The sequence below is a fragment of the Zeugodacus cucurbitae genome, chromosome 4 (genome assembly GCF_028554725.1).
Source record: "Zeugodacus cucurbitae isolate PBARC_wt_2022May chromosome 4, idZeuCucr1.2, whole genome shotgun sequence".
NCBI lineage: Eukaryota > Metazoa > Arthropoda > Insecta > Diptera > Tephritidae > Zeugodacus > Zeugodacus cucurbitae.
Genome location: NC_071669.1, coordinates 16,849,979 through 16,865,366, shown reverse-complemented (window position 1 = coordinate 16,865,366; position 15,388 = coordinate 16,849,979).

Here is a 15,388-nt window from a genome sequence, read left to right as displayed (position 1 = left end):
ACTAGATTCTTTAATCTCAGACACAGTTCATGTGACTTCCTCGACTTGGCGCATATAAAAATAGGTGATATTTTCATTTTGAATGTTCTGAAAGCTTTTCATGCATTTTGTATCAATTTTATTCTTTTTTAATGAGTTTGAGTTTGTCATCGCTGGCTTGTTGGCATAGACCATAGACTACCCCACAGAAAATATTCTAGCGGAAGAAGTGCGGCATAATGACGCCGCCGGCCCATAAACCGCACCAAACTGTCATCTTTTCGGGATGCAATGGTGACCATTAGGAATTACATTAGGAATTACGCATATTTTGCTTATTGACGAAACCATTCCGCCAGAAATGAGACTCAGCGCTACGTAAGACGTAGCGCTCTTCAAGTTGGTAATTTCAATTCGTTGTTGCATCGTAAATATTTCCATGATAAAATGGCAAACCTTACTGAAGAGAAATGTTCATAGAGCGGGGAAAACTACGTCGTTTGTCGTTTGCTGTCCCAATCGGTCTTCTTTTGTAGCGTCCCTTTTGAAAAACGCTTTACTACTTTCGAGTGGTTTAGGGTTGTATACTAGCTGTTCCCAGATAATATTTTTGATGCTTGGAATGAGACATAAGTTAATTTGTAAATGAAAATCTCTATCCTTGTTGTTTGAACATTGTTATCTGCAGTTAAATCATTGAATTGTGAGGATTCGAACTTCGGTTGTTATAGAGGTCTGAAAGCTATTGTAGGTGGAAAAATTAAAAAAAAAAACTAACGAATAAGTAATGATAATTGATTGAAATAACCTTATTCTTCACTCGAATGTGTCTACTAAAAACAGAATTTCATAGGCCAAGTAATGTTAAGGTGGCGAATGATAACCTCAAAACATCAATTTTGCTATTTTCTATTGAAACCAAGATTCTCATGATTTTTTATAACTCTCACTAAGCCGTGCGCCTTCAATAACACACACGCAATTACATGCATAACTTACATACTTTTTGTAATTTGCGTAGAAAACTCGTAAAATCCATTTTGATTGCTCGCTTAATAACTCCTAAATTTAACGCCTCTTAATTCTCTTTGCAGCCTCTAAATTCAACACTCAATCATTAATTATGAACAGTGTACAAGCAGCAGCACATGTAATAGTAAAAACAAGAATAACAATAACAACAACAATGACAAAAACAAAAACAAAATCAATAGCAATAACAACAACAGCAGCAGTTGACGTTGTCTGTACAAATGCCAGCGGCTGATTACTAAGACCAACTCATACAAAGAGTCTGAGGTATTAAATGGAGAAGATTCTATGCGCCTGCGCGTCTGCCTTGAATTCCATAACATACATACATATATATATGTACAAATATGTGGCATTTCATAGCGTAACGGATGCTTAAATTTCATAAGATTTTTATAACATTTCTTGTTGTTGTTGTTTGCTTTTTATTTTTGTTGTGTTCTCACTACTGCTTCACCTTTCAACTAGCGCGATTAGTAACGCATTTTTCATTTTCCATACATACAAACATACACATATATACACATATATAAGTCAAGCGATAAAATAAAACGTGAAGGTGTGTATGGAAAAGTTATGAGCCAACGGTGTGAAGCGGGCGTATTGCGGGGCTTGTGGCATATTAATAAAACCACATTTTGTATAGTAGTATGAGACAGTGCTCTGCATTAGCATTAGCCACTAGCTCAACACTAGCAAGCGTGTGTTGTTACAGTTGAAACAATACCTTTTTGATTATAACTAATGGGGCGAGCGAGTGAGCGTGCGAGTTGTGGCTCAGTGGCATGGCAAATGCATAATAACATACTGCGACTGCAAATGCGATTATTGAATATGATTTTTAAACATTTTTAATTTGGAACATTAATTAACGGCAAGTGGAGAGCAGTGCGTGTACGAGTAGAAATGAAGGTTGGTAGCTTTGTATTGTATTTTTGGCTTATTAAATATTGGGAGCAAATTCCATTGGTGTTTGTTATTGCATTGCGTTGTGCTTTAATGGGCTCATCGTTAGGCACAATCAAAAAGTGATAAACAAAATTTCGAGAAATATGCATGCAAATAAGCATAAGAAAAGGTGGGTATAGCAAGTAAGAAAAAAAGTTTATGATATTAATAATATCTCAAGATTTGAAGTGCAGAGGTGGCTAGTAGTAATATTTTGTGACTACTCAATAACGGTGTAAGCTTCTATGAAATATAATCTTCAATTAAATTTATTCACACATAGTTTTATATTGAGAGATATTTTGTATTATATAGTATTTTTGTAGGTACAGGCTAATATAATACAGCTCGATTTACCCATAAAAGCTTCAACAACTCCAAAGTTCATTCAAGTTCAAAATTCATAATAATTTATCAGTATATTTATACTCTCGCAACAAAATTTGCTACGAGAGTATTATAGTTTTGTCCACATTACGGTTGGTTGTAAGTCCTAAAACTAAACGAGTTAGATATCTATACTAATATTATAAAGCTGAAGAGTTTGTTTGTTTGAACGCGCTAATTTCCGAAACTACTGATTGAATAATTCTTTTTGTGTTGGATAGTCCATTTATCGAGGAAGGCTATAGGCTATATAGCATCAGGAGCGAAGAAACAGTGGTAAATGTGTAAAAAACGGGGGAAATTATTTATCTTTGAGGGCTTCCGTTCCTTGCGCTGCGAAAGCGGTTCAAGATTAGATACGCTAAGGATCGAGAACGGTTGGACCATTCTTGATGAAAGGTTCAGAGGTTGTTCGTTGTGGATCTTGGAAGGTTTAGACGGAAAATTGTAAAATTCCAAAAAGTGACTTTTTTCCATACATTTTTTTTCAATCTATCTATAAAAAAACAATTCGGAAAAGTCGGAAATTGGCAAGTGGCAACAGGGAATTCAGAATTGCAAATGAACGGTGACATCTACAATGCAGCATTGAAATTCATATCATATGCCATCACCAAATCGTCAAATTAGAGATGTACTGAATCGTGCATACGACAGAATAAGTTTGGAACAACAAGTATAATTGATTTTGGCAACAATACGATCTCAAAATGGCATTAAGTTTGCTCTCGCATCTACTGGAATTGCAGCAACGCTACTTGAAGTTCGACACTGTAGCTTCAGTTAAACATGCAAATCTATGAAACATCTATGAGATGAGCGCAATTTTCTAGAAGCACTTGACAGAACAATGAAAGATCTGTGGAATAATAATCGTCGCTTTGGTGGCGTAATGATACTGTTATTTACAAACACATTCTGTTATTTCGAAATCAACAGCGGCGGAGGAATTGAACGCATGTCCCAAGTCATCGTGGCGACACGCGAAAACCATATGATTGACCATAAATATGAGTGTGTTCCTGCAACAGGAAAACACCGCAGAAGATCTGCAAAGAACTGGGCAAAATTCTGGTTAATACTTCAAATGGTTTGATATCAATCCGAACATTAGCCAAATTTATCGTAACTACGATTGGTTGAGTGCACGCAGATTTTTAACTGCCAGAAATACCGATGTCGATGATTTAATCTATACGACTTAAAGTCAACTTCCGAGAGATTTGTGTTCATACACATCGATCGATCATGTTGAAAATGAAGACGAAGCTGTGAATTATCCAGTGAAATTTCTAAATTCTTTGTCATTATAATGCTTTGTCATTTATTATGCTTCGCAATCTTCAAGCAGCTATCGAATAATGTAATAGTTGCAAGAATTTTTTAAAGGGACTTTCAAGGGGGCAGAATGCTTGATTCCACGAATTTCTTTGAGTTCCAACGATTTGTCATTTCAGTTCAAACGTATTCAGTTTCCAATGAGACTTGCATTTGGGATGACAATCCACAGGTCTCAAAGACAGTCGTTGGAGGTATGTGGCAGAAATTTCATTCACGGGTTGAAAAACCATCTTCTCTGTACATTTACGCACCGGAACAGAAAACAAAAAATGTTGTTTATTAAACTGAGTTACATTGAAAAAAAATTTAGAAAAATCGCAAATAAATGTTTTCCAACACTATACAAATTCAACTTTGTTTTCAAAACAAATAATTTCACGCAGTGCAACGACTGCGGAGTCAGCTAGTAGGGTAATATATACCAAAGTGATCAGGGTGACGAGAAAAGTTCAAATCCGGATGTCTGTCTGTCCGTCCGTCCGTGTAAGCTGTAACTTGGGTAAAAATTGAGATATCTTAACGAAACTTGGAACACGTGTTCCTTGGCACCATAAGAAGGTTAAGTTCGAAGAATCGGACCACTGGCACGCCCACAAAATTGCGATAACCAAAAACACATAAAGAGCTATAACTAAGCCACAAATAAAGTTATGAAAATAAAATTTGGAACATAGGATCGCCTTAGGGAGGGGCACATTTGATTGTAATTTTTTTGGAAAAGTGGGCGTGACCCTGCCCCCAAAAAGGTTTTTTGTATATATCTTGCAAACCAATAAAGCTATATAAACCAAACTTTCTGCAGTCGTTTCTTTTAGCCGTTTCCTTATAGAGTCCAAAAATGAAAGAAATCGGATAATAACCACGCCCACCTCCCATAAAAAGGTTAGGTTGAAAATGACTAAAAGTGCGTTAACTCACTAACGAGAAACGTCAGAAACACCAAATTTTACATAAGAAATGGCGGAAGAAAGCTGCACTGAGATTTTTTTACAAAATGGAAAACGGCCGTGGAGTCGCCCACTTATAGGTGAAAAACCATATCTCAAGAACTACTCGACAGATTTCAATGAAATTCGGTATATAATATTTTCTTGACACCCTGATGACGCTGGTGGAAATCGGTTCACAACTACGTCTACTTCCTATATAACTCAATTTTTAATCCTTCTGATTCGTTCACTTGATAATGTTTACATAAGGAACCGATAAAGATAGCGAAATAAACTTTACACAAATACTGTATTTGAGCTGTGACATCACTTGTGGAAAAATTGTCAAAATAGAACCATGACTTTTCAAGGCCCCTGATATCAAACATGAAGAACTCAGTGCCTAAGGGTAATTTTTCACCGAAAATATAGGTAAATCTCTAAATAAATTGCGAGAGTATAAAATGTTCGGTTGCACCCGAACTTAGCCTTTCCTTACTTGTTTTATCATAGAATCTATTTATTTATAAAATATATATTATATAAAATATTTATTTTCCTACATCGTACGAGTTAGCCGAAGATTATCAGATACTTTAATAATATGAATTTAATCCATCCAGATATCATACTTTGTTTCAGAGAAACTGTTTTGCTATCCATTTTAATAGAATACCCTTCGGCTATGCTACTATTGCTATGAGCACAGTGGCGTTTATTAATGCTTAATATCCTTATAGCCTTTTCGCACAGCCAAATTAATTTAATACATTAAGATTTTAGTTGAGTTATCAGTTTTTGTCCTTCGCACTGCCGGCTACTCGATTAACGACCAGCTGTTATACATTCATCAGTTTCATCAGCTCATTGCTATTTTATCAATAATACAACCAAATTTTCAGCGTGGACAACTACCGTAGAGTTTTATCCCAGTTGCAACTCGATTTGTATTAGGTTAAAAATAAGATGAAATAAGATTTTTCTTTTGTATAGTAAATCGATTTAAATTAGCGCTTTAATCGAGCAAAGGCCTCAAGCTTTTCATCCTCAAAAATAAAATATAATATATATACCATATTTTTGGATGATCCTATATACCTTATTTTTGGATGATCCTATATACCTTATGATTCTACTTTCCATCTATTAAGAACTTGGCTCCATAATATAATTGTTCCACCAACAAAATTTGTTAGAGTTAGGTTGTTAGTGGTTCCAACTGGTCTCGATATACCTCCGTAGTACGGTAATTACAATTATAATTGTCGAACTTTCTTTTAAGCTCTCCAGTTTTTGAAATACTATAGTTCAAACGTCTTGAGCCGAATATAATCACTTCGCAAACTAGTTGATCATCGCAATAGGTTGTAATAGATCCAAAACGCTTTCTCGTTGTATGAGGGTTTTCATTGATCTTAAAGAGTTTTTGGTAGCACAGAGATCAGTCCTGCCAGTGCTAAAGATTAACTAACCTAATCTAATTTAACCTAGGATACCCTAATTGACAATGAATGGAACATTTATTTCACAGTAAACCTGGAGTAGAAAAATTATGTATCCAGATAAGAGGGATCCTTAGTTTGTTTTCAAGATATATTAGAGTGTTCAATAAATATAGATTTAAGAAAATAATGTAAAGAATTAAACGGAATATAATATCTTAAATCCACTTCGTCCTTAAATTATTTAAATAACTTATTTTTTCAACAATATATAGATATTTGACCAACGTTATAAGTCTAATAATCACTTAGAATTGCTAAATCTAAATATATAGTAGATTTTTGGAGTGAGCTTTGAAATTAAAGCGTCTTCCAGATAGGGAAGATGTTTGATGTTATTTCATTTCTGATAAGGAATAGTAGAATTATTGTAGTAATTCCACGAGAGATTTCCCCTTTCAAGTAAAGTATATTCTACCTATTTCCTAGTGCAGTGCTAGTGCTAGGTATTAGAAAATCTATTGTCATCTCTCATTTTTTGCTTTCAACACAGTCAATGTTAGTTTAAGCAGTGATGGCTAATTTTCACGCACTAAGCAATTATGTAAATGAAAAGTGAATTCGGAATTTGAATTTCAATGATCTACAGGTGTTTACAAGAGTTTGAATTGGCTTACAATGTCATTACAAAAGCATAAAAAAATCGGGCAAATCAAAGACTTGTTTCTAGAATTTAGTGAAAAGTGATATGCCAGTGGAATTAGTGCGGAAGCTTATATGATGGCACACTACACCTAGTATATTATGCTACTAAAGAAAATGTTTTTGTAAAATTTACTCCAATTATGTGTTTCTTAAGAAATAAACCAAGCAAACCTCCACTCTACTCTGTAGCGCGCTTCATGCTTAATTAAAAAAGGTTCGTTTGGAAATTTGAATCACTAGTTTATTTATGTAAATGTTAGGCAATTCGTGTTACACATCTCACACCAAATTTACAAGATTATTAAAAGGGCAGATTATGTATGTACAGCTAATAAAAACTACCTGCTTATTTGGAGCATTAGCTACTTAGTGTTATACAAGCCAAAGCGAACGTTTTGAGTTAGTGGAACAAAGTAGAATCGATTAAAATTGGAAAATGATTATGCTGCAACCTATAACATATAATTATTAAGTAGGCCGGTCGCGCCCTTCATGTGGGTATTAAGAAGAGATTTGGAATTAAAGGGCATAGTTGTTGCTTAGTAGGCATACAATTCTAAAGGGCATGTAAATATGTATCCAATAAGTGTGTGGATCTATTTCTAACTATAGTCTGTGGTAATTAAATGTAGATTAAAATTGGAAACTGTGGGCAGGTCAAAATTAACTATCTGGAGCAATGCAAGCTTGCGTACATATGTACATACATATTTACATTAATCTGTAAATCTGATTGTTTGTAAGTCGTGTAAATTGATGAAAAACACAAGTAATATAAGAATCATTCTAAATTTAAAAGACGTAGTATAAGCAAAAATTATTGAAAAGTACGGCATGTAGTCTTTTGTATGCGTTTAGAAATTTTAGTTCAAATAAAAAACTCAAAAATGACCGATATCTACCTAAGAAATTAAAGAAAATCAGTTTTTGAATGAAAGCGGAGTATTTGGTAACCATATGGTTGAATTTTTACTCCTAAATTGATGCTTTCGCGCTTTTCTTAGTCTCTGCTAGAACTATTTAATACTTTAATAACTAATTGGGGCAGTGACTGATGACACAAAACAGCTACACGCTTAAGTTTGGTTTAAAAATGCACAATGGACGTGGTACCCTATCTCAGCTTCCCCGATATCAGGCTATAACTCTTCAAGACCCCAGATGTCGTACATGAGGACCTCAGAGCTAATTTTTTTTTTAATTTTGGTAAATCTATCAGATATTCTAAAGAAATTCAAAAGTGATGTGTTTCTTATAATAGTGTGCCTCTGTACCAAAAATGGGTAAAATTATCCATATTTCCTCTAGCCCCCACAAACCTCATATTCGGATTTTCAACCCTTTCGGTGGACTTTAATCGTATAAATCGGCTAATATGTGTAGATATCTTAGCAAAATTAAGTAAACGTAAAATATTGCATATAATGTAGCTTGGTGACTAAAATAGTTCAAATCGATCCAATAATTATCCCAACTTCAATATACCATATATATTGATCTTCGTTATCGTTGTGGGCTTGATACCAAATATACGCGATGAATTATCTGTTATCTTAATTGTTTAAGTGTGAATAATATCTGATTTCAGTAGGACGGCAATAGCAAAACCCTTTAAACCATCGGAAAAGAGGTAATTTATTTCCCAGTAAATGCTTAAAGTTTCAAAAAGTCAAAGTCTGAGCAAGCTCCTTCCTAAAATGGAAGTAGAAGCTTTTCCAAAAATGTATGCAACTTAAGAAGATGTATGTAAATTTTTGTACAAATCTGCTCCCTCAGTTGGATGTAATGTTTTTGGAAAAGTGGTCGTGGTCCCGTCCCAAATAGGTTTTTAGTATATATCTCTCAAACCACTAAAGCTATATAAACAAAGTTTTGTACGGCCATTTCCGTTACGTACCTGGTCGAACACCATGAATAGAGATGAATAGAGAGGCCCATGTAAAATGGGCGATATCGGTTCACAACCAAGCCTACTTCCTATATCATACAATTTCCATCAGATTAGTTCACTTTATAATATATATAAGGAACCAATGAAGACAGCGAAATAAAACTATGCACAAATACTGTATATGATCTGTGGCTTCACTTGTGAAAAAAATATCGAAATCGGACTGTAACTTTTCAATGCCCCGGATATCGAATATAAAAAACTCAGTGCCTTAGGGCAATTTTTCACCGAAAATATCGGTAAATCTCTCAGATATCTTAATTTAATTCAGACGAAATCTTTTTCTACTAATAGTATGGCTCTGTATCAGAAATGGCTAAAATCGGGTCATAAATTCCCGTAGCTCTCATATACCTAATTGTAGGATTTTCATAAATACGATGGGCGTAATAGCTTATAAATCGTTTAATATGTGAAATATCTATATAGTCATATCATATTTAGCCAAATTAAATGCCCCGGATAAAAATGAAAATGAGTGAAATCGGTTCAGGAATTACCTCAACCTTTATATACCATATATGATGAGTTTTTCTATTGGAATACCGAATATATGGGTCAAATTGTGTTGTAATAAATTGCGAAAGTAAAAAATGTTCGGTTACACCCGAACATAGCCTTGCCTTTCTTGTCTTCTGTGCCTTTTTGATGTCCATTCTCTACACATGTCTAGTCATCTTAGTCGTTGGGCTTTGCTAAAACCTATAGTTTTTCACCTTTTATTTGATTTTCACCTTATATAAATTGGTCTAAATCATGGTTCCATCTTATACGCCCTTCGTCACTATCTTTGATTACTCGAAAGAACTTTCTTTCGAATATTTGCAGTTTGGCTTTCGAGTAGCGTCATTGTGCAGAAGCGTGGATGATATCGACGTCCATTGAGATGATACTAGGAGTTTTCGAGAGAAAGATTTTGCGGAAGATTTATGGTCCTTTGAACATTGGCAACGGAGAATGTACCTAACGATGGAACTATGAGCTGTACGAGTTATTTGACGACATTGACATAATTCAGCGAATAAAAAGACAGCGGTTAACCTTGCTAGGTCAAGTTGTACGAATGGATGAAAGCACACCAGCTTTGAAAGTGTTCGATACAGTACCCGCTGGTGGAAAGAGAGGAAGAGTATTTCCAGTTGGCGCCAAATTGCAAGAAAGAGAGACGAATGGTTCGTCTACTTATTACTAATTCGGATATAATCACATAAGCGGTGACTACATCTGTAAAGAAGAAGAAGCTCGTGTGAAGAAGATCTGTGAAGATTTTTGTACAATTCAAATCTCTCATTGCTTGTGAGTTTTCTAAATTGGCTATACGCATACTTCAATATTCTCAATAAAGTGTAGTTTGAAGCAAGTTATTGCTTTAGTCATAGTTTGAAAGACGTTTTTATTTGGATAAGATAAAAAGAAAAACAAGTATGAAGCTACAAATCAGTTAGGTTAAAAAATTAACAGTCTTTAGTCAGAAAGTAGCTCCTAATTTAAAATGTCTCAGAGAATTCTCACAATGTTCCAGTACATATAATATAAATATAAACGATGCATATTCACGCATATAACAATTTTGCTTGCTGCATAACTCCATGCAAAAACTTGCAGATTTCTACAAACCCAAAGAAAAGCATAACATTAGCTTGACCAAAAAAAAAACAAAACGACCAACACAAGCAATAATTGTAATAACCAAAACCGCTGTTCGACCGTCAAACTTTGGCTCTTTTGGCAGCCTGCGGCTAGAAGTTTCGATTAGGAAACGATGTTGCGTCGACGAGTTGGCATGTGCGTCTGCCACATCGGCAACCATATGGCATATGCATATATGTGTGTGCGTTGTGGCATGGTGTGAAAATCCGCAATTTACGCAAACGCATAAGAATGTGGCAAGCAACAAATGCAAAGCGGTGGTGCGGTGTGGTGGTGGTAGATATGAAGGGAAGGAACTGCGTCAGTTTGGCAAGGAAAATCGAATTTGCAAGTGATAAGCACACAGCGCACAACGGTCTGATGGCGGAAATACTGAAACTGCATAAAAAATTGCAATTCATGCCACAAAGGCTAGGCAAATGATTGTAATGAAATGGCATTGGCCGCGCAGCAAAGGCAGTCAGTCAGTCAGTTACGGCGGCGTGGCAAGAACGCATATTGTGCTGCATAATTGCATGCGTCGTCATCGTCATCAACAACAGCAATAGAAAAAACAACAACTACAGTGAGTAGAGATGCAACATCAATGTGGCATTGACAATACCACAAACAAAACAGTTGTTGCATGCCTCACAACAACTTCGTACTACCTGTTAGCTGCTTTAGTTAGTATTGGAAAAAAGCATCCCTGCCACTAGAAGTGGCAAACTCATCAACTGCCTTGGCAGATGTAAATATTTAGTGCTTCTCATCTGCAACAGCGTTGAACTGTAGTGGCAGCCACTTGACTTGCTCTTGCTAAAATGGAACGTATGCATGTGGCAGCTCCGAGTTCAATGGATTGTTGGACGCACAGCTTCCAAACAGTCGCCAGTGTCCACACTTAAATGCGTACTTGGGAGTGGTCAGCCAAGTGTTTGGCCTCTCTTGTTTTTGTTGGCTACTAGCGCTGGTCGGTGGGGCATATGTTGTGTCCCCTTTAATTTGTAAACAGCAAGTGGTTGGAGTAGTTTAGTGATTGAATATTTATTATTGAAAGTTCTTCCTCATTGTGACTTAACTCGAGTGACCTAAGTCAAGTTCAACTAAACTCATCATACAATTATTAATTTACTCCCTAACTGATTGAAAGTAACTCCCCTAAGTTAATTGAAAGGATGAAGTGAGAAAAGGTCAATAGCTTTTAATTCTTATTTTGTCAGAATAACATCATACTTCCTTGGCTATCACTTGCTTACAGAAAATATGATCCAAAGAAGATTAGATTAGTTTAATACACTGCGTTCTGTGGTGTATTGTTTCCTCGCCTATTATCACAATACTCTATTTCATCTAACTAAGTTAATGAGGCTTAATAATGTTCCTGGGCTAATGGGCGTGACTTTTAATGTGGTCTTTGAGGGCGGACTTCTCCCAGTCTCATTTGTTGATCAGCGATATTTTGAAAGTTTTTTCAATGTTAGTTTTTTTTTGATTATATCATCTATAGGATAGCAGAGTCTGTGGCAGTTTTTCTTCTATAATGCTTACCACTCTGCTTTTAGCTAGTCTCGACAAGGTTAGGGTTAGTTCTGTCTTCTTAACCGTAATACTTTCCACGATATAGAATTGGCATGGTCCAGAAGTGTAATTGTAACAGAACTTTCTTCGTAAAATGTTGTGTGTTCTTTTACAAGATAGTGAACCGAGCCGATGTTAGGACCTCGGAGTGTACCCATATCAAAAACACTGGAGACATGTCATCCATCTATCACAACATGATCTATGTGGCGGTGAGTTTTTAAATCTGGTGACAGCTAAGTGGCTCGATGTATTTTCTTATACTGGAATCTAGTACAACAGACAATTACATTTCGGGACCCGGCATTTATGGAAAATATCTTTGGTCAAGGCGTGGGCGCAAACCACCGATTTGTTGTAGAACTTCGCTTTGATGTGGATTGTGGATAGATGTTCATTCACCTGGACTCGACGACTGAGTCTCTCTCCCACCACGAATCCCACAACGAATTTGTGTTCCTTTATATTTCCGCTGTAGTAGATGTCACAAGGACCCACCTTCTTCCGTCCTTGTATCGTGCATTGTACTTCTTGGATGGCGGTGATATCAGCTTTTACTTTTACGAGGATATCAACCAGCAGGCAGCCTTCCCAATTAAGGGACGGAATATTCCAGGTGCATGGCCTGAAAGTAAAATCCTTAGTATGTCAGCCTTTAAATCCAGCGTAGAACCATTCTTGCCAACAGGTGCTACTTTGAACTGAGTAGGCAATTGAAAAGTAAAGTCCTCTCTCGACGAATCAAAATCAAACTCTACAAGTCGCTTATCATTCCCGCCCTGCTTTATGGTGCTGAAGCTTGGACGATGTCAACATCAGATGACACGACACTAGGAGTTATCGAGAGGATAATTTAAGATTTATGGTCCTCAGAACATTAGCAACGGCGGATACCGTAGTCGATGGAACGATGAACTGTATGAGCTGTACGACGACATTGACATAGACAGCGGCTCCGGTGGCTAGGTCATGTTGTCCTAATGAATGAAAACACTCCAGCTCTGAGGGGATACTTGGTCTAAAACCGGAATTCGTGAGCTGCTTGAGTCACATGTTCGTGTCCACTCCCAAGTATATGGCCATGACTCCATCTCCCAATATGTACTACATGCTTCCTTAATATATCGGTCAACTCTTCCGCCATAGCTCTGTTCCACAATCTTCAACCAAGAATTTCAAGAATTGTGAAAAGAAAATGCATTATGAAACATATGGAAAGGGCGTTCTTCCAAATTCTAGAGTTAAGGTTAATAACCGAAAATTGGAGAAGAAGATTAGTCTAATTTTAGCGGTTACCACGAAATACAATAATAAAGGATCAGATTATAAATTTCTGGAATCAATCAAGTCAATATTTTATTATAAAATTACAATTTAATATATTTTGATGCTCCTAGTAGCTCCTGTGGTGTCAACGAGCATAACCTGCTAATTTAAAATTATTAATTTGTGATTTGTTATAATTCACCATAACCTCAACTCATTAGAAAGTATCGCGGAATTTAACTAATGAATAATTTCCTTAAATACTTACAAATAACATATTTTAAGGATTGTCAAATTCTCCAAAGACTAAATTAATAGCAATCTACCATAGAAAATTTGCACTGAAAAATATTGCTTATTTAAAAGCAATTTCTAATTTCTTGCTTTCCCACTGCTGCTTTTACTAACTGGTGACAATACCTATACAAATGCATATATACATACATACACGAAAGAGTTGTTTGAAAAATCCACTCCCAATATATCAAAGCTTGAAATGGCGGCCAATTGGCCAAATGACATTGTCACATTGTAATGACATTTAAAACAACTCTGAAGATACTTAATCGTTTGTCACCACACATTGCTGGTGTTGCTGTTGTTGTCACCTTTGTCTATGTTTGCTTGGTTGTTTAGTGTCCGGACACTCCGGTCTGCAGTCGAGCATTTGTCATTCTCATTTCAAGCATTAACTAACATTGTCAGTTGTGCTGTAGGTGTGGTCATCAGCCACGACAGTCAAGTGCAGTAAAAGCACTAAATAGCGGTAATGAAAAATTAAATGCTTTATGAAAGTCATAATAGGATTAAAATGAATATGATGAACCCGATCAACAGTTAGTGCATACCAACAACAATGATATACTTAGTGGGTAGAGTAGAAGATGTGAGATAATGGTTGAAGAAAGAGAAGGTGGCCGAATGAAAAAGACCGCTCGATAAATATATGGATTTAATTGGATTTACGATAGTAGTTTTGGAAAATAGTTCTGAGACAACATTCTTTGGTCGCATACCTTTCCGTTTACGTTCATCTTTCTGTCGAGAGAAAGTACATCACCTCCGCTCTGCTTTTCTTAAAACCTCTTAAACCTTATCAAAATAGTGTTCTTAGGTGGATTAATAAAAGTTGCCAAATTCGTTATTTTTGGAATTGTGTGGTTTCTGACATTAATCGTGAGTCTATTAGTATATTATTAATTTACTAATGTAGGTGCTTACAAGAAGAAATATTAGGTTGGCAAATATGTCCTTTCGCCTTTTTGTCTTTTGAATTTCGAGGCTATCTATAAAGCGCTACAGAGCTCGTATCTGGCAATTCTGTACATCCTTGAAAGGTCTTGACATAACATATAAAGCAACGTTAAGCATGATTAGTTTGGATATTGCGTTCAAAAGTTATAGACATGTAAACATGGAGTTCATTAACGCGGAAATTCCCTCTATTTTAAAGTTTTCCTTCGTTTAAGGCAAATCCGCTAGAGAAACGTTCCGTGAAATTAATGGTGTCACTTCGAACTGCGGAGGAATGGTTTCGACGATTCAGAGCGGCAGACATCATGGATGAACCAGCCGGCGGAAGACCTGTGACGACGAATACCGATCAAATCATGGAAAACATCGAGTTATACCGGTATGTGGCATATCTTGACATCGCCCATGAGATGGGAGTTAGTCACCAAACCATCTGCAGCAGGCTGGTTACACAAAAAAGCTTCATGTTTGGGTGCCGTATGATTGGACGCAAAAGAACCTTCTGGACCGAATCAACGCCTGCGATATGCTGCTGAAACGGAACGAACTCGACCCATTTTTGAAGCGGATGGTGACTGGCGACGAAAAATGGATCACATACGACAATATCAAGCGAAAACGGTCGTGATCGAAGGCCGGTGAATCGTCCCAAACAGTGGCCAAGCCAGTAGTGGGGTTGGAAGGGAATAATCCACTATGAGCTGCTCCCAAATGGCCAGACGCTTAATTCTACCATCTACTGCGAACAACTTGACCGCTTGAAGCATGCGATCGACCAGAAGTGTCCAGAATTGGCCAACAGGAAGGGTGTAGTGTTCCACCAGGACAACGCCAGACCATACACTTCGTTGATGACTCGTCAGAAGCTACGGTAGCTCGGATGGGATGTGCTCGGATTTATTGCGCCTATCATATAGCGGCTTTAAAATCATTAAAGTCACTAA